We start from the raw sequence: 21,398 nt of genomic DNA, 5'->3' as shown, positions 1-21,398 counted from the left end.
TTGGGAAGAGGGTAACAATTCCTGCTGTAACTAAGGACATTCAATAGCAGAGCTCCCAAATCTGTATTTTTATTTATTTATTATACTTTAAGTTCTGGGGTACATGTGTAGATCATGCAGGTTTGTTACATAGGTATGCATGTGCCATGGTGGTGGTTTGCTGCATACATCGCCCCATCATCTACATTAGATATGTTTCCTAATGCTATCCCTCCCCAATTCCCCCACCCCCTGCTATTCCTCTCCTAGCCCCCCATCCCCCAGACTCCAGTGTGTGATGTTCCCCTCCCTGTTTCCGTGTGTTCTCATTTTTCAACACCCACTTATGAGTGAGAACATGCGGTGTTTGGTTTTCTGTTCTTGTGCCAGTTTGCTGAGAATGATGGTTTCCAGCTTCATCCATGTCCCTGCAAAGGACGTGAACTCATCCTTTTTTATGGCTGCATAGTATTCCATGGTATATATGAGTCAGATTTTCTTTATCCAGTCTATCACTGATGGGCATTTAGGTTGGTTCCAAGTCTTTGCTATTGTGAACACTGCTGCAATAAACATATGTGTGCATGCGTCTTTGTGATTCTGATGTAGCCAGTCCATGGGAGTCTGGGAATCACTGCATCCTAACATACTTTTTCCACAGTTGTGCTTTTTCTAGGAAAGGAATTCTTGAGGTTGTTAAACTGTCATTAACAAAAATATTGCACAAATAATTTCGAGTAAAAATTAAAGAAATGTAAGCACTTTGGACGAGTTACGATTCTGTTTCTGTTTTATTTTCCCCCCTACTCACTTGATTCTATTCTCAGGATTTGGTGGTGCTTTTTATATGAATCTCCGATTTCACAATTTAACTTGTATCTCCTTGTAATTTTGAAACATTAAGATAGTTTGTTGTCAAATACCATTCGAAATGCTTTTACTCTTTTTTACTCCCTAACAGCAATCATTCCCTCCCTGTGTTACAGTTGATGGGGGGTGAGAACTTGGTATCCCTGTCCACAGGGTCTTTGCCATTCCCCCTCTGAGATTCCACCTCCTCCTTGTGAAGTAGCAAAGGAAAAATATAAGTGGATAAGTAATAGTACCATCAGGCCCACTCCTGAGTTCTCTTGCATTTGTTTTGCCTTAATCACTAGTACATATGCTGACTAGCTTCAGAGTCTTTCAAAGTTACAGCTTGTGTTGATGCTAATTTGGAAAACAATGATAAGATCGATAGTACAAATACTTTTCTCCTGATTCCCTTAGCAACCGTCTCTAAATTTCGTAGAAAATTTCAATCCATGTTGTCAGGAAGGTAACCTTAAGAATATATTCAAATAATGCCAAGGAGGGCAATCGGCATCCTTACTTCCATTCAGGGGGCGCTGAGACCTTATCTCATTGGGTTAAGGTTCTCAGCACAGGGCAACTGAGACTCCTGCATTTACTCCATCCATCTGCTGGCTTCCTGAATACAGTGAAGAGAGCCTTTTCTGTCCTTTCTCTAGACTGAGTGGAGGCAGAAGGACTGAAAGGACTAGGGAAAAGAAGTCCATGCCCATCTTCACCCTCAGAAGGTATTAACTAGATCACAATTTTCTAGCTGCTGTCCACTGACCCTTGAGAAATAAACGAATTACCATGGCATGCAACAATCCTGCAGGATGTGCACATGTACCCCAGAGTTTAAAGTACAATAAATTTTTTTTTTAAATAAACCTTTCTTTGTATACAAAAAAAGAGAGAGATTCTTAAAGCCACGTATATATTCTGTAATCCCTGGCTTGAGGAAAAAATTGCCGTGGATGAGGGCTTAGTTACAAGCAAGCAGGTAAGATCAAGTTGCAGACATCTTTATGCTGGAAACTAGATCCTGCCACCCGGAGTGGGTGGGGTTAAAGCAGATACGGGCAGGCTGAGCAGCAGCATCCCAGCCAGGCCTGTCTGAAACATCAGTCTTGGCTGCCCCATTGCCCTCTCCTTTGGAGGCACTATGGGCATTATCTTCTTTGCATACCAGGAGAGGAGGTGGATGGGAGAAACCTGACCCTTTAATGCCAGACACCCCGTGCAGCTGATGCAGGGCTGGATTCTCTTGCCAGACTTGGCTGGCCTCCCTCTCTGTTCGAGGCAGCATTAAGATGATTGGTTTTTGCTAGCCAGCCATATGGGAGACTGTAATGGCTGAGAGGGAGACACTTAGCTTGTGGACACCTTGTACAGCTGCCAGTTGCTTTGGGGGTGAGCCAGGCAAGCCTTCTTGCTTTTTGGTCTTATCTTCTTCCCTCCCTTCCGCTCTTCTCCTCCATTTTCTCTTCCCCTTCCCCTCTTTGTTATCACCCTCTTGGTCTAGAAATGCTCCATGTATCCAGGACTCAGACCCCTTGGCTTTGGATGCAGCATGCTCTCTCCTGAGATACTCCCAGTTGTCTCTGCCAACTGCACATGTGGGAGGAGCCTCTGCCACACCCCAGAGTAGGGGCCTCCCCACATGTTCCCAGTGACATTCCGAGATGACCTTCAGGCTTGCAGGGGAGTACAAGCTTTTCCTTGGGAGTTTGACTGCTCCCAACAGGAACCAGAGAGCTTGACTGCCACAGGAGCTGAAAGGTGGTTCCCAGGAGCTCAGCTTGGCTGTGACTCAGTTTATGCCACTTGTAGACCTTTGGGGCGAGGAGAAGGGAATTTGGTTTCTGGTAGGTGGGGTCAGCTATTTGGGCTTGTGTTACCAAGGCACCGTGGTCAGTTAACCCCTCCTGGGAGGAGTTCTCCAAATTCCAAGCATGGGGGGCCATGACTTCTTCTGTCACAGGCCCCCTGATCTGCCAAGGGTGCCTGCAGTGTTGTCTGCTAGTCCCAGTCTCCCTTCAGCTGCCCTGTGCTTGCAGAGGCAGCAGAGCAGAGATAACAGGCTGGCCAGGTGGAGAGTAATGGCATCTCCTTCCTGGTTCTCCTCCCCCATCCAAGTTGCAAGATCCTGCTTCTGTTGCTGCCACCAGCACTCAAGAGTGGGACCAAGGCTTCAGAAAGATGGGAGGCTTACCCTCTGTTATGGGTGGGCACTCTGTGGGACTTCCTTCTTGGAGGAGCCAGACTCTTTTGGAGCAGGCAGAGTCTTTGATTATAGCGTGGCTGGCAAGGACCTTTGGAGGCCACTGAAGCTATTCACTTAGCACAAGCAAAATGGCACACATAGAAGTGAAGTCTATTTTGAGCATTAAATTCCAGACACTGCTATTACAAGTGGGAAGGGGTGAGCAAAATTCAAGTGCCCCTTGCTGTGTTTCCCCTGACCCTGGTTATCTCTCAGAGCAAACCATTTCCATGAACATCATTCTTAAATCACGGCTCAGAATAGAGGACACACAAATGAGTCCTGCCATTTCTCCAACCTCATGTGTTAACATTTTCAGCGGTTTGCTATTCTCGTAAGCCAGACTCAGCCCCACAGCCCGTCCCCCGCCTTCTCTGACATTTCTGTTTACATCCATGATTAAATGTTGCCTCTTCAGCAATGCCGTCTCAAATGGCTCTGGATGAAGGTGCATCCCTCATTCCTGCAACAGTCATCCTTCCCATCAACAGGTATTTTAGTTTCTTCTACATGGCCTTACTGGAATCATCTGAAATGATCTTACTCATTATATTTCTTTGCTTATTTTTGTGGGGAGGGTCTGTCTTTCTCACTGGAGTTTAACATTCCTGAGAACAGGGTCCTTGGCTGTCTTGCGTGTCACTGTGTTTTCCCAGTGCCCAGCAGGCAACAGGTACTCACTAGATATATACTGGATACAATTAAGTAACAGTAGAAATAGCCTTGCCTTACTGATGCAGAGACTTTCCTGGGGATGGGAAGCCAGGGTCCCTGGGGCCAGAGAGAAGGAAAGGGGTCCCACTGACATGTCCTGGGCCATTGTTTCTTAACTGACTCTTTGTCCCCCATGTGGCTGATGTGGCTCCCCTCCTCACCTGTCCCACAGGGTCTCTCTGGGTGATGCTGATATCTGCATTCATGCTTCTGTTGTGCTCAGTCACACAGCCAGGAGACAATACAATAAAACACTTCACTCTCCAATTCAGCACACAAACTTAATTCTTAACTCAAGGCAATACAATGGCATACCACAATACTAATGTAACAAAGAGTAAAACTGCCTTATTAATCCACAAATACCTTCTAAGGAGAATCCTGTAAAATGAAAGACCCTTTTATTCCACTGAATGCCTTGATGGACTCTTATCCACATGAGAAGCCTGGAGATGAAACAGCCAGACAGGGTTCCCCAGTGAGGGCAGCTGAAAGACTTTTAGGAATAGAAATGTGCAGTGTTGTCTTTGAAGATACGTGTATCTCAGCAAAGTAAATACCTTGATCACTTGAGCCTTCGGTGAGGCCAACCTCATACGTAAATGCTGTGTGAGAGAGAGAGAGAGTGTGTGTGTGTGTGTGTGTGTGTGTGTGTGTGTGAACAGAGAAGGGGGTCAAGCCTGTTTGGGTCGTTATGACATCTGATGAGATGTTTTGGAGATCCATGCATTGAACTCATTAAGTGGACAAAGAAATTTGGGGCTAGAATTGAGAATTCATATACCCTGCCCATATTATCTCCCTTCTCCAGTCCCAGTTATCTGACTTCCAACTGCCAGCTTTGGAACCCAAGGGCTTTCTCTGAAACCTAGGAGGATTTCCCTGCTCACCTTGGGCAGGCTGGAGTGCTGCGGGTTGATGTACCCTGGCAGCTTTTGACCAATGTCTGGTGAGAACTGGTGTGCAAATACCCCAGCCCATTGGATGGGATAACTCAAAGGTCTGTGTTCTACATTGGCCTCCAGTTTTGCCACAGGACTGATTTCCGGTCACCTCCGGTGGTGACTGTCTTGATAACATACCTTTATTTTCTTCTTCCTTGTCTCACTTTCCCACTCACCTACCTATGTTTCCCTTACCTCCTGTCACAGTGAGCTCTCCCTATAAGCAAAGCCTGAGACAAAGGTGGTTCACGTGACTTAGCGGACGAGTGTCCTCAGGAGAGCGGGCTGTAAAATGGGGCAGCGAAAGGAGGTGAACAAGGTTGCAGGCCTGGCTGGAGCCTGGCTTCAGCCTAATCCCTTGGGGGAACTTCTAGAGCACAAATTGTAACAAAGAGTTAGTGCCCCTTCAGGTAGGGGGGCCAGCCTTTGGAACCCCACTTCAGTGAGACGTTTCCTGAGGCTTTCCCTGAAGTAGTATGGTAGCATACAGCCTCCAAGCTGAGGCAGTGCCCATTTGGCCAAAAGCAGTTGTTGTGAGTTCAGCTGTGAAGTGTTGGCAGCCAATTCTGACAGCTGGAGGATGGATGTACCCGTCAGTATAGGGGATCCCAGGGAGCCCCAGAGCATCCAATACACCCCCCACTAAACTTGCAGCCTAATCTCTGTCTCAGGGTCTGGTTCTGGGATATAGAATGGGAGACAGGTTTATCCAGATATTAGGAGAAGGGAACCTTCAGATTTCTTGACATTATATTCAAGTTCCTATTTGCTCTCCTGATTCCAGGGGTTATTTTGGACAGTTAGAATTATCCAGCGAGTGACCCTTCTCCATCATTCATTTGGTGTGGAATGGTGCCTCTCGTCTTCAGCCTTCTCATTTTCACTGTCAGTCATCGTGGGTGTGGAGCTTTCTGCTTTCTTCCTGCATACACCCCTCGCGCCTCTGCATCAGGTCTACATACTGAACACTAATAGCTGAAATGACAAAAATTTGCCAGGTATCACCAATATAGCCAGCCGCTTCCTCAGAAAGCCACCTTCCCACCCATTAGTCTGTGGGAAGAGGTATCTGTGGTATTGTAGGACTGGGTCTCTGACTTAAATTTTCTTCCTGGTAGCCTAGCCCCTCTGGGATACCATGTACCACATCCCATCTCTGTGGGGCCTTGACAGCCACCTACTTTTTGCTAGTCCCTGGCCCCAGAGAGCCACATTCTTTTTCCAGTAGTTGTAGTCAGCAGCTGGTTCTGGAAAAGTTCTGCTCAATAGAAATATGATGTAAACCACATATTTTCTAGTAACCACATTAAAAAGGTAAGACAAACGAAATTCATTTTAATATTATTTAACTCAGTGTATTTAAAAAGCCACCATTTCAACATGTCAATACAAAAATTATCAATAAGATACTTATTTTTTTTTTTCATATTAAGTCCTTGGGATCTGGCATGTATTTTATACTGATAGTGCATTTCAGTTTGGACTCGCTACATATCAAGTATGTAGCCACATGGGGCTAATGGCTGCTGCATTGCAGAGTTCAGTTCCAGTCCCTGGTAGTGACTTGGCTTTGTTGACATGGCCTACCTGTGGGGCAGCTGGGTTGCGGCTGAGCCTGAGGTCATGATGAGGCTGAGGTGCGGTGACAGGTAGGGGTGCTGGAGGCCTGGAGGTCCTGTCCAGTGGGGGTTTTCCAGAGTTGGAGGCCATGGGAGACAAGCAGTTTCTGATGCTGGTGGCAGTCAAAAGGTGGTAAAGATATGACACTTACCTGAGATGCTAGAGGAATATTCAGAGCCGTGTTTTTAACACGTTTGAAACCATCCCAAGATACTAGCAGGGATTGGGAGTGATGGACAAGCTGTTAGGCTGAGGCTGATGCCGTTTGGGGGTCCAGGACTGCCTCATTTATGTGAGGCCAGATGAAAGCAAACGGTACTGATCTGTGGCTTGTCTGTTGAATATTAGGAAAGCCAACCATTCTTAATTCAAATTTTTTAAAAGGAAGATTTCAAAAGGCAAGAAGTGACAAACACACATTTAACCAGCATGCTTTCTATTGCATTATTGAGTCCTCAGTGTAGGTGTTAAAAAAAAAAAAAAAGGCACATGTTTTGTATTGACCTCTTTAAAAAGCACTTGTAGATTTTACCAATTAGCTCAGCGATCACCTAACAGTGTTTTGATCTGGACTGTATTTCTTGTTTTAATGATTAGCATTTCATTTCATACTTTAGACTCTTTGTGAAAAGCAAGATAAATTGCCCTTATTTCTTCCCCTTGATCAGCCACACATGGTGCTGCATAAAGAAAATGATCATTTTTTTACTCTGAGATGCCTATTACCTGACTTCTGAGCAAAAAATACACTCGCCTCATTCTTCAGCAATTACTGGGCTTGTCTAATTGACTCACTTAAAAATAATTTAAAACTCAGAATTTTTTCACTTTCACTTTTGGTGGACTTTAACCATTGAAAGAATAGAATTTTATAAAGAAGAGATTTTATTTTTAATTTACCACAGTATTATTCTGATATACTTTACTCAATAAATATTTTTGGATGAATGGATGAGTTGAATCATCTCATCGTTTACCTTGTAAGGTCATCATTTTTTGATTCCAAAAAATACTGTTTTTTTTTTGTGTGTGTGTGTGTGTATAGGCTTTTAAAAATGAATTTTTCTGGAGCAAGTTCAGAATAAATAAAACAGGCATGCACACCAACCACTATAGGAACTATTATACAGTGTTCTCTCACTTGTTCCGCAAGTTGCCTTTTCACAGAATGCTGTATTGAAGATCCACCTATGTTAAGCACAAATAGTTCCACATCACTCTTTTTTTTGAGACAGTTTCCTTCTTATCATCCAGGCTGGAATACAGTGGTGTGATCTTGGCTCACTGTAACTTCTGTCTCCTGGGTTCAAATGATTCCCCTGCCTCAGCCTCCCAAGTAGCTAGGATTACAGGCGTGTACGACCACACCAGGCTAATTCTGTATTTTTAGTAGAGACAGGGTTTCACCATGTTGGCCAGGGTGGTCTCCAACTCCTGACTTCAGGTGATTGGCCTGCCTCGGCCTCTCAAAGTGCTGTGATTACAGGCGTGTGCCCCTGTACCAGGCTCACATCACTCTGTGACTGTTTCATGATATTTGGTAATATGGCTGGATCATAGGTTAGTCACTGCCTTAATGACAATGACTAAAGTTTAGTCAATGGCTTAAGTAGCATCTAGGTTATTCTCAATGTTTTTTGTTGTTTTAAGATCTGTTAGACTGAATACCTTTGCACATTGTGGTCTTCTGTGGCTCCATGCTTGTTTCTCTAAATTGGTGCTGAGCAGTGAAATTGTAATTTATAGATGTGTCCTGTTTAAGCTTTTGAAGATCATTCTAAAATGCCCTACAGAGTAAAAATTTATTCTACAATTCATACTTTTGCTATCCCTATCTTTGTCTACATTTAGTATTAGTGAACATTTGCTTTCACCAGCTTGTTGTGTGAAAAATTATATCGATTTTATGTTGGTGAGGTACTTTTTCTATGGCAAATATATACAAAATAATACATACATACATATATATGAATACACAGTTCAAATATTAATAATAAAACAGGCACCCAAGTCCCTACAGCTCAGCTAAATATTGTCTTAGAATTATCTCGTGATCCTTTCTGATCGTGTGGCAATAATTCACTCATTTTTGCTCCTGTATAAGAATACACCGTGATTTTTCTATTTTACAGTGATGGATATTTGGGTTATTTCTTGTTTTTTTCCTGTTAGGAAGTCTGAGCCTCTAAGCTTTCTTAGGGCTGACTCCTGGCATACACATGCAAGAGCATTGCTAAGGTATTCCTAGTCATGAAATTGCTGAGTTCTAGGTATAGTGGAGACTGACCAAAATGAATTTTGTCTGCCCAAATTCATTTTCCCCATCTTACACATGGGCATTCATCTAGACTGCCTTTCCCAGCCTCCCTTTTAGTTGGATATGGCTATGTAACTACATCCTCACTAGTAGAATTTAAGCAGCTTTCTATTCTGCTAGGTTAGGATCAGAGCCTTAGAGTGGTGGGTGTACCTCCTCCATGCTTTCTTCCGTTTTCCACCTAGACAAAACCAAAACATGGTGGTGACCCAACTTAGATTTTGCAGAAACCGACTTAGAAAGAACCAATTACCTGAATGACCCGTAAGGATCAAAGCTGTCCCACTGACCAGACCGTAAACTTTGGAACTGATATGTGAGAGAGAGAAACTTCTTTAAAGCCATTTATTGTTAGTGTCTTTATGATGTCAGCCTGTACTTAACTCTAGTTAGCACATAAGGAAGCACATGTTAAACTTCACTGAGGGATGCCATACTCCTATCCAAAATGTTTAAAGCAATTTACACTCCCACTGGCATTTTACGACAGCTCTTGCTGCTCTCTATCCTACCAACCCTAGCTATTGTCTGACTTTATTACGTTTACCTATCAGTGGGTGAGAAGCATTTTCTCAGTATTGTTTCAATTATCAAATGAGGTTGTACATTTTTTTCAGCTATTGTTAACTTATTCATAGTTACTTGTATCTGAAATGCCTATTTGAATCTTTTGCACCCTTTTTAACACTGGGTGCTTTTTTGTAGTCAAAATATATAAAATTTTCACTGTAGTCATTTTAATGGTATAATTCACAATGCTGCACACTCATCACCACTATTTACTTCCAAAGCCCTTTTATCACTCTAACCAGAAGCTCTATACTCATTAAGCAATAACTCCCAATTCCTCTGCCCCGGCCCCCCATCCCCAGGTAACCAGTAACTTTGCTATCTTGGTGAAATCACCTATGCTAGATATTTCATATAAGTGGAGTCATACAGCCTTTATCCTTTTGTATATGGTGTAAAAATACGGAGTGCTTCACAAATTTGCATGTTACCTTTACAGAGGGGTCATGCTAATCTGTATCATGCCAATTTTAGTACATGTGTTGTCAAAGTGAGCACTTGGGTGTTTTGGACACATTTATTTCATACTGATTTATAGAAATTTTTTACATATTCTAGATACTAATACTTTTAAAATTAAGTTGCAGATATTGTCTCTCATTGTACGGCTTAACTATGTTGATGGAGTCTTTTGCATTAAAGTTTTCATTTTGTTAGTCAAGTATATCTGTGTTTTCCTTTATAGTTTGTGCTTCTTGTGTTCCGTTTATGAAATTCTCTTCCTTACAGCCCACTTCATTGAGCTATTCTCCTATGTCATATGCAAAAATATTATGCAGTCTTCCATTTAATATTGGTTTTCAGTCTACCTGGAATTGATATTTGTATGAGAAAGGAATCTAATTTTATTTTTCAAATTGTCTCGCCAATGCTTATTGAATAGTGTATTCTTTCTCACCACTTTGTAATGGTTCCCTTGACATGGATTTTTCATATATACATTGATCCTAAATCTCTATCATTCCATATTGTTTTAATTATGGTAGCTTTATAGTAAGTTTTGATAGTTGGTAAGGCAAGGCCTTCCATTCTGTTTGTCTTCAAAATTGTCTTCGTTATTCTTGCCTTTGCCTTTTAATTTTAGGGTCAAATTGTCAAATTCTTCAAAAATATTATGGGTATTTTTTTTTGTACTTGCCTTGAATCTATAGGAAAAACTGGGGAGAATAGCCATGAGATTTCTCGCCCATAAACATAGTATACCTCTCCAGTTATTTAAATGTTTCATAAAGTTTTTTTATTATTCTTTAATTTGCCTCATTTCTGTATTTTAATAATGTTTTACATATTTTTTTTTCTGTACAGGCCTTTAAAAACTTAGGATTTGTTCCAAGATATATTAGAGTGTTTACTGCCATTAAAAATGCTGTATTAATGATGGCCATTCTAACTGGCATGAGATGGTATCTCAATGTAGTTTTGATTTGCATTTCTCTAATGACCAGTGATGATGAACATTTTTTCATGTTTGTTGCCCTCATGTTTGTCTTCTTTTGTAAAGTGTCCGTTCATATCCTTCGCCCACTTTTGAATGGGCTCGTTTGTTTTTTTCTTGTAAATCTATTTTAGTTCTTTGTAAATTCTGGATATCAGCCCTTTGTCAGATGGGTAAACTGAAAAATTTTTTTCCCATTCTGTTGGTTGCTGATTCACTCTACTGACTGTTTCTTTTGCCGTGCAGAAGCTGTGGAGTTTGATGAGGTCCCAGTTGTCTATTTTGGCTTTTGTTGCCAATACTTTTGGTGTTTTGGTCATGAAGTCCTTGCCTACGCCTATGTCCTGAATGGTTTTGCCTAGATTTTCTTCTAAGGTTTTTATGGTGTTAGGTCTTATATTTAAGTCTTTAATCCATCTGGAGTTAATTTTAGTGTAAGGTGTCAGGAAGGCGATCATGAAAAAACCTGGAGACAACAGATGCTGGAGAGGGTGTGGAGAAATAGGAACACTTTTACACTGTTGGTGGGAGTGTAAATTAGTTCAACCATTGTGGAAGACAGTGTGGCGATTCCTCAAGGACCTAGAAATAGAAATTCCATTTGATCCAGCAATCCCATTACTGGGTATATATCCAAAGGATTATAAATCGTTCTACTGTAAGGACACATGCACACGAATGTTCATTGCAGCACAGTTTACAATAGCAAAGATTGGGAACCAAACCAAATACCCATTGATGATAGACTGGGCAGGGAAAATGTGGCACATATACACCATGAAATATTATGCAGCCTTCAAAATGATGAGTTTGTGTCCTTTGTAGGGACATGGATGAACCTGGAAACCATCATTCTCAGCAAACTGACACAAGAGCAGAAAATCAAACACCGCATGTTCTCACTCATAGGTGGGTGTTGAACAATGAGAACACATGGACACAGGGAGGGGAGCATTACACACTGGGGTCTGTCGGGGGGAAATAGGGGAGGGGTAGCGGGGGGGTGGGGAGTTGGGGGGAGAGAGCATGGGGAGAAATGACAGATACAGGTGAAGGGGAGGAAGGCAGCAAATCACAGTGCCACGTGTGTACCTATGCAACAATCTTGCATGTTCTTCACATGTACTCCAAAACCTAAAATGCAATAAAAATAAATAAAAATCAGGGATAAAAGAAGGGGAATAAAAATTGCTGTATTATTCACATGGATGCAAAGATGGGAAGAACAAACACTGGGGATGGCTTAAGTGGGGAAGACAGGAAGCGGTGGTGGGTTACAAGGTTACCCATCGGGCGCTATGCTTGCTGCCCTGGGTGATGGGTCATTCATACACAACGCCTCATTTACCCACATAACAAACTTGTACATGTACCCCTGAAACCTAAAATAAAAGTAGTAGAAGGAAAAATGCTGTAATTTAAAAAAATAACTTATTTGTTGCTGATGTTTAAGGAAACAATAGATTTTTATATATTGACTTTGTAACTAACAAACTTGCTAATGATTTATGTTTGGTCTAATGATTTGTCTGTACAGTCTCTTGAGTTTTCTACAAAATCTTGCTGTCTGTGACCCGATGTAGTTTTTTTTCGTTCTGTCCTCTCCTTATGTTTTTCTTTTCTTTTTTATGTCTCACAGTGCTAGCTAGGACCAGCAGTAAAAGGCTGACAAGAAACAAGGAGAGGAGGCACCCTTTCTTCTTCCCAACTTAAAAGAGAATGCTTTCAATGTTTTGCCATGAAATGTAATGTTTTCTCTGGGGTTTGGATTGATACCGTGTCTCCAGATAAGAAAGTCCCTTTCTATTCTTTTATTAAGTATTTTTTAAATTGTGAAAATGTTCTGAGTTTTAATAATCTATTCTGTCTGTGTCTATTGAGATGATCATATATATATATATATATATATATATATATATATATATATAGTCCTTGAATCAGTAAATGAGACAATAGATTTCTCTAAAATTAGACGACTTTTTCAATCTGGGACAAGGATTATATCAGCTTCCTAACGTAATTTGGGAAATACATCCTTGAGTGTCTGGAGTAGAACCCACTAACAAAACTTTTGACTTAATGTTGTTTCTTTTTTTGGAGGGTAGATTTTTAATTACTGATTTAAATTATTTCACGATAATTGCTCTACTCAAATATTCTAATTTTTATTGTGAGCAGGTTTGATATGTTGTATTTTTTTCTTAAGAAAAATTGCCATTTCATTCAAATGGTTCACAGTGTTTTCTACTGTTGTGAAGTTTTACTCTATCCGTATGCCCTCTTCTCCATCCATAACACTATTTTTGTCTTGTTCCGTTAAACACTCCACTTCACCTCTTACAAACTAGCACAGTCTTGTCAGAGCTTTTTTGTATTTTATTAGTTTATTTCTTTCAGTGAGTAAGCTTTGAGATGCGGGGCCTTGATGATAATTTATTTTTCATTGCTGTGTTTACATATTTATCTTACCAATTTTCTTCTAGTCTAATATTCTTTCTAATATTCCAAGGTAAGGTATATATTTTCTGTAGATATCACTTTAGCTGCATGCCAAGGTTTTGAACGGTAGTGTTATAATTATCAAATTTTAAATATTTTTCAGTACCTAATTATGATTCCTCATTTAAAGGTTATTTAAATGCATTTTTCAAAGTTTCTTTGATTATTGATTTCTGATTAAATTGTGTTTAGGTCAGAGAATATGATCTGTGTGACAAATTGTTTAGTCTTTATTGAGCCTTACTTTTTGGCTGGCAAGTCGTCAGGTTTTGCAATTGTTCTACATCTACTGGAGAAAGTATAATTGCTAGTGATTGGATAGGGCTCTGTACACTAAATTAAATTAAATTGTTGCTTTCTTCCATTTACCAATTTTCATCTGCCTGATTTATAAATAACAAAATGAGTTATGTTAAAATCACTCTTACGATAGATTTGTCCACATCTTCTTGAGATTCTGCCTTTTTATTCTTTATATAATTTGAGGGTATGTATTAGGCATATAGAAACTCAGAATTTATTGTCTTTCTAAAAGAATTATTCCATTTGTTATTACGTAATGATCCTTTTTATTATTAATGTTTTTTTCTTAATATTTGTTTTGTTTGGTATTAATCTAATCAGCTCAGTTTTAAAAAATATTTGCCTGGTATTTTTTTCTTACCTGTTTACTTTGAACACATGTGAGTCATTATGTTTCTGGATGTGTTTCTTCCAACAGTATATAACTGGATTTATTCTTAACCAATCCGATGTTTGTCTTTTAAATGATGAGTTTATTTAAGCTGTATTTATTCTGATGGCTAATAATTTTAGATTTATTTCCATTATCTCAGTTTGTGCTTTCTATATACTATGCTCCACCCCCCCCCCCCAATTTCTGTTGTACTGATTAATTTTCATTAATTCTCTTCTTTTCCTCTGCTTATCTAGCAGTGGTCACCTTGAACATTTTAAAGTATGGTTGATTTGACATTATCTAAAATTATTCAGTATTTCTGCTTGCTTTCAGAATGGTACCAATGTATTAGAAAACTTTCAGCTTTCCAATAGCCATCTTAAATGCTGTTATTCAATATTTTAGTGTTATCTTGTTTTTAGGAACACGAATGATTTACCCACATGTTTGCCGTTGGGTAAACAAGTAAACTTTCCTCTAACTTTGCTCTTCTGAATTATCACCTTCATTCCTGAAATAGTTCCTTTAGTAGATCTCTTAGAGATAGTGTCTTGGTGGTAAATTTCCTCAGTCTTCCTTTACAATGTCTTTAGTTTTGTTTTGCCCTTTGTCTTGAATACAAATTTATCTGGATATAGGAATTTAGATATATATAATTTTAGAATTTAAAATTGTAGATACAATTTTATTTTCTTTCTATATGTACATCTTGCTGCTGAGAAGTCTAATTGTCATTTCATGTGAGTAACTTGTCATTTCTCTCTGATAGCTTTCAAGGTTGTTTTTGTTTTCTTTTTTCTCTATCTTTGGTGTCCTGAAGTTTCATTATGATTTGTCTAGTTAGGATTTTTTTTGGTTGTTGTTTATTCTGCTCAGGACTTCTTAAATCTGCACTTCTTGAATCTGAATAATTCATTTGTTTGTCAGTTCAGAAATTTATCTGCCATTGTTTAAGTGTTTGTTATCCTACCATTCCTTCTATTATTTTCTCCTAAGTATTAAATAAATTATTATAGCCTTTTCTTTGCATCACCCATATTTTAATGGTTTTTAAGATTTTATATCTCTTTGCTTTTCTGTTACATTACAGTTAATTTTGAAAAATTATTTCAAAGTTCAGTAAACCACTCTTCAAGAATATTTAATCTTACACCTATCCATTTAGTTTTTAATTTCAATGTCTATTTAAATTTTTCCTGTTCTGTGTGGTTCTCTCCCAAATCTATAGATTCTTTTTATACTGTCTTCCTTTATTATTTAAAATACTGATATCTAAAAGTCTTTTTTTAGTAGTCCTATATTACAGGTCTAATCTTGTTTTGGGAATTCTGTGGAGATTGTGTGCCTCTTGCATTTTCTTTCCCCTAATGTTCCCAGGGTATTATCTACTTATAACTGCTTTTTTTCGGTGGAGTTCTTGGCTTGGGAGATCTGAGATTATTCAAGTAGCATAAATTTGAATTCGAAATCCATATGCGTGAAGGCCTATGATAAGAATTCTGAGGGGAGATAATTTTTTTTACCCACTCTGCCCAAGCCAAGAGCCACAAGCATCCTTGTTCTACTTTAGGACAGTGAGTAAATGTTTCCTTTCATCCATTCTTCTAAGGGAGATGCTGCAATTTAAAGTTTCAGATTTATGCAGTTGTCTTAGTTCCAACCTTCTGCCTTGTATTCATTCAAAACCTTGTTTCCAACCTGTGTATCTATTAAAATTCAGGTCATTCTGTTTCCCAGATTGGGGATCAATCCCTGCAGTGTAAGTTCCCAGATTCGTTATTCTGGCTTTTTGTACCTCTTTGTTTCTGTGCTCTTGGCGATACTTCTTATGGGCTCTGCAATACATTCACAAGAAACCATTTTACACATTATTGAATTTTTCTAGATGTTTTTATTAAGAGTTGTGTGGGTTATTTTGTCTATAACAGCACAAATGAAAGTTTTTTTTCATTTGCCATTTATTCTCCTTTTGAGGTGTGATACATAATGACACTTTTTTTTTTTTAGCCCAAAGTGCTTTTAATCTTTTAATCAAGATTCAATTCATTCATATATCTTTTTTTTCTTTTTTTGAGAAAGCCTTGCTTTGTTGCCTAGGCTGGAGTGCACTGGCATGATCTCAGCTCACTACAACCTCCACCTCCCAGGTTCAAGCGATTCTCTTGCCTCAGTCCCCTGAGTTGCTGGGACTACAGACTTGTGCCACCATGCTCAGCTAATTTTCGTATTTTTGATAGAGATGGAGTTTCACCATGTTGCTCAGGCTGGTCTTGAACTCCTGACTTCAGGTGATCCACCCATCTTAGCCTCCCAAAGTGCTGGGGTTATAGGCATGAGCCACTGTGCCTGATCCAGTTCATTCATATTTCTTATTGGAAGTAATTTCTGTAATTTCTAACAAAATTTTATGCTTAAATAGAAACTTTCTGTTTATTTGTATTTTTTCAATTTCTTTTCTTTTTTTTAATGGGAGTTGGCATCAGGCTCTGACTGGTAGCAGGTCCCTGGCTGTTGTTGTCCCTACAGCCTGGCTTCTAAAAACAATAAATAAATACAATGATTTTTAAAATAGGAGTTATATTTTGTTTTTATTTTCTTCAGTATTTTCAAAGGCATATATCTTTCTTCAGAGTATATTTATAAAAGCCTTAAACTATTTGAAACCATTTTTAAACCAAGTTTACCTATTTTAAATCAGTATTTCTAAGTCTGAATTCCTCCTAACAAGGGATATCAATAGCTTTGCTCTTCTTCTCCCCATATTATTCTTCTCTTTTGTCCTAATTAATGTAATTTAAACTATTAGATCTAGGCTTTAATAATTAGAATTTTAGCTATGTGACAATTCTTTATGGAGACTACTTTTTACATTTTATTTTAATTTAAAGGGATACAAAAGTAACATACAAAAAGTTAGTTGCATATATTTACACCAGTAACAACCTATTTGGAAAAGCAATCAAGAAAATCCCATTTACAATCGTAAAAAAATGAATAAAATACTTAGAAATAAGTTTAACTGCAAAGGTGAAAAATCTGTACATTAAAAACTATAAAACATTCATGAGATAATCTGAAAAAAGACAAATAAATGCCAAGATATCTCATGTCCATAGGTTGGAAGAATTAATACTGTTAAAATGTCCATACTGCCCAAGGTATTGTATAGATTCAACATAATTCCTGTCAAAATTCCAATGGTATTCATCGCAGAAATAGAAAACACAATTTTAAAATTCATATAAAACCATGAAAGAACCCCGAAGAGCCAAAGCAATCTTAAGAAAGAAAAAGTTAGAGGCATCACACCTTCTGATTTCAAATGATATTACGAAGCTATAGTAATCAAATCAGTTTTGTACTGCCTTAAGAACAGACACACAGACCAGTGGAACAAAACAGAAAGCCTAGAAATAAGCCCAAGCATGTATGGTCAACTAGTTTTTGACAAGAGCACTAAGAAGATACAATGGAAAAAAGAGTCTCTTTAAACAATGGTGTTGGGAAAACTGGATATCCACATGCAGACAAACATTTGGACCCTTATTTTATACCACGCACAAAAATCAACTGAAAATGGATTAAGGACCTAAATATAAGATCTGAAACTGTCAAAGTCCTAGAAGAAAACATAAAGAAAAAGATCCTTGACATCAGCATTGGCAGCAGTTTTTTTGGACATCACTCAAAAAGCTTTGGCAACATAAGTAAAAATAAACAGGTGAGACTACATCAAATCAAAAACTTTTTGCACAGCGAAAGAACCAGACAGCAAACTAGGCAGCCTACAGATTAGGAGAACAGATTCATGAACTATATGTCTTTTAAGGGATTAATGTCCAAAATATATAAAGAGCTCACACCATTCACTGTAAAAACAAAGAAAAACAAACCCCCCAAAAAACTCTTCAAGCCCCCCCAAAAAAAAACCCAACTAAAAATGGGCAAATAGCCTGGACAGACATTTCTTCAAAGAAGACATAAATGTGGCCAGCAGGTATATGAAAAGGTGTTCAACTAATCATCAGGGAAATTCAAATAAAAGCCACGAGATAGCACCTCACACCTGTTATAATGGCTGTTATCAAACAAAACAAGAGACAGGTGTTCATGAGGGCATGGAGAAAAGGAACCCCCTATATACTGTTTGGTTGGAAGATAAATTGGTGTAGCTATTATGGAAAACAGTATGAAGATTGCTCAAAAAATTAAAAGTACCATGTAAACCAGAAATCTCTCTTCTTTTATGTTGGAAGGAAGTGTCCTCAGAATCTTGTAGAGATACCTGCACTCCCATGTTCACTGCAGCATTATGCACAATAGCTGAGTTATGGAAAGAACCTGTGTCCATCAATGGATGGATGGATAAAGAAGCTGTGATACACAGACACACACACAACACACTCACAGAAATATTGTTCATCTTAAAAAAGAAGATCCTGCCATATATGACAACATGGCTGAACCTGAAGGACGTTGTGCTAAGTGAAATAAAGCATACACAAAAAGAAAAATACTGTATCATCTTAGTCACAATCAATTTTTTTTTTTTTTTTTTGAGACAAGAGTTTCACTCTTGTTGTGCAGGCTGGAGTGCAACGGCACAATATTGGCTCACCGCTGCAACCTCCACCTCCCGGCTTCAAGTGATTCTCTTGCCTCAGCCTCCTGAGTAGCTGGGGCCTGTCGTCTGCCACCACATCTGACTCATTTGACTAATTTTTGTGTTTTTAGTAGAGACAGGGATTTCACCATGTTGGCCAGGCTGGTCTTGAACTCCAGACTTCAGGTGATCCACCCACCTTGGCCTCCCAAAGTGCTGGGATTACAGGCATGAGCCGATGCCACCATGCTCAGCTGTGGAATCTATTTTTAAAAGTCAAATACATAGAAACAGAGACCCGATCAGTGGTTACCAGGTAGAGTGGTGAGAAAATGAGAGCTATAGGTCAAAGGGTACAAAGTTGCAGTTATGCAGGATGAATTTAAAAAGAAAACATTAAAAAGCAGTTTGCAAATATTTAGGCTTCTATTTTAATTGATTTTATTGCTTGACACCAAACTTCATCTTATCAGTCGGAATATATTTTTAAGTAATTTTTTTTCTGAAGTGTTACAAATTTTCTGAGACCTGAAAATGTGACTAAAAGTGTTTGTTGCTTTCAACTTGCTGGAGATACATATTTTTTGTGTTACCAATTTTCCCTCTTAAAAATGCTGTTGCTAACAAAAGCCAAACCAAACCAACCAACAAACAAGAAAAACCCAAACTCTATAGCTCTTGGTTCATTTTTTTTTTTTTTTTCCTGGAATGTAGTGTTCTGAAATTCATGATATCTGTTCCACTGTAGGCATCCTGTTTTTCTATGGAGCCATGAATGTGTCTGTTTGTGTGTGTTCTTGAACAGATGTAAAATTGCTTTTAAAAAAACCATATGGTTCAAAAACATCTAGATGTGACTATTAGGTCTTTATTCAGCTAAGAAAAGTTTTATGCTTTCATAGCTTTGTCATTACTTTCACAGCATTTGTTCTGGTCTCTTTAAAAAACTCTGAACTCTTCTGGGAACTCACTGGGGACTCTTTAACGTCCCTAGTACCTTGCAAGCAACTAGCACAATTTTATGTAAGTTGGTTCTCTATTTTCTATCTTCTTTTTGTTTTGTATTCTCTCTTTCCATTTTTCTTTTTTGTTCATGTTGTATGCATTCTTTGGAAGCTTCTCCTGTTCATCTTTCACGTCATCCATTTAATGTTCGGCAGCAACAAATTTACTCTTGACTGACCAGTGTGGTCAGTCAATGGTCAATCTACTCTTGACGGATGTGGAATTTAATTCTGACGTTGCATTTTTGCTTCCTTAAAACCCTTCCTATCCCTTTCTCCTCCCCTCTTCTTTTATTCTGTTGTCTTTTCTGTTTAACCTGTTTTCTCATAAGTTTGCTTCTCTATATTTGAATTTGTGTCTTCATGTGTGCCAAGAAGGTTCCTGAAAATGTCTCCAGATTGTACAGAATGTCATTTTCAAAGGGATGCCCCTCATCTGGGTCTTGAAGGTGCTGCTCCTGCTCCTGGTTTGCAGTGTTCTAATAGATCCCTGAAGTGTCCTGACTTCTCTTCACTCCTCCTTGATAAGGGAAAAAGTCATTAATTCTTAGTGTATTTTGGTAGGCAGGATGAGCAGATTGGCCTTGGATCCTCTAGCCATCTACTTGCTTGATGGCTGAATCACTTTTATAAACCTACGGCAATGCTTAATTGCCAGTTGCCAATAGGCTTCATCTAGTGTGTGTCTTCTCTACTGAGGTAGCATCTTTCTCCAGCCACCATCCCAATTCTCTGGTGCTCTCACCTGCTATATCCCAGGAAAAACTCTGGTCAGCAGGCTCTAGTGTCACAGTACAGTCATTACCGTGACTGATCCGGCCTCTTAACTGTTTTCTACCTGAAGAACGCATTGTGTCTTCATCAGCCGATCCATCTATCCAGTTCTTTCTCTCATTTTTAAGCTCTTCTAAGTGTAAAAGACACTAAGGAAAGGAGAGGATGACCAGAGCAACTGTTCTTTGTTTGGCTTGAAACTGAACAACAGTGGTGATGATAGATATTTACTCCATGCTCTGGTTAGTGTAGATATCTGGAGAGTCTGAGTCAAGTATCTAGAGAGAGGAAATTACAATATGCCTTCCTAGCTATGTCTTTAAAGCAAGTTCTCTTAAAAAAAAAAAAAAAGAACGTGACATATGTCATACATATGCTTAATAGATTTTTCTCAATCCAGCTTGATGTACCTTATGAGCATTGTCAGTACCTTCCACATCCTGGCAATTAGGTTGTCTGTCAGTATTTGTTCTCCTTGTTTTATAAGTCTTCATATTTGTCTGGATTTGCTGGGGTATTGTCCTGAGAAGCAAGGAAAGGCTTGTTGAAGACCTCTAGCTAGAGATCATTTTGGATGAAGAGTCCCATCATACATTTCATTTTTTAAAACCCGTCTCCCTTTGGAGACCATTAGATCCTTAAAGGGAGGAGCTGGGTCCCAGGCATCACTTGGTCCCTAGCACTTCGCAGGCAATGGGCACAGAATTGCTGCTGACTAAATGTTGGGAGAAAGCACAAAAGAGGGAAAGGAAGCTTTTTGTTATTTGCCTACTATCCATATTAAAGTGTTTTAAATAAATCTTAAAGGATCCACATGCGTCTCAAAAAAGAATTGATGAAAATATGTCTGTTCTAATTAAAGGTTACCTGGGTCATGGAGTGTGTAACTGAACCTTTTATTTATGCACTAAAGGAATATTTCAAAAGGAAAGAATAGGATGTGGTAACAAAATCTTCTCATGTACAAGACATGTGTATGATCATCCTCAGGATGGATGCTATTTGTGTACCCTTTTTACTAATAAGTAGTGAATGAAGAAAAGGTATATATATATGTGATGTGGGTTATAAGTGAGCAGGAAAATTCTAACAGAACAGCTATACTGGGTAGAATTATCATGGGAAATTGTGCAATTGCTTTCACTAGAAGTGCTTTCCAAATA

General features: G+C 38.9%; 1 protein-coding gene and 1 non-coding gene across 5 annotated transcripts in view; one reads left to right on the top strand and one right to left on the bottom strand.

The window, feature by feature from the left end:
• The window catches only part of EPHB1 (EPH receptor B1), a 623,986-nt gene that overhangs the window by 168,795 nt on the left and 433,793 nt on the right, over nucleotides 1-21,398 (top strand). The window lies entirely within an intron of this gene.
• Nucleotides 9,638-9,739, bottom strand: LOC120360880 (U6 spliceosomal RNA). Its single transcript, XR_005577281.1, has one exon. It is a non-coding gene; the product is annotated as a U6 spliceosomal RNA (small nuclear RNA).

This window comes from Saimiri boliviensis, chromosome 9, assembly GCF_048565385.1.
Source record: "Saimiri boliviensis isolate mSaiBol1 chromosome 9, mSaiBol1.pri, whole genome shotgun sequence".
Lineage (NCBI taxonomy): Eukaryota > Metazoa > Chordata > Mammalia > Primates > Cebidae > Saimiri > Saimiri boliviensis.
Note: the sequence above shows the minus strand (reverse complement) of the source record. Positions and strands in the feature narration are given on the sequence as shown.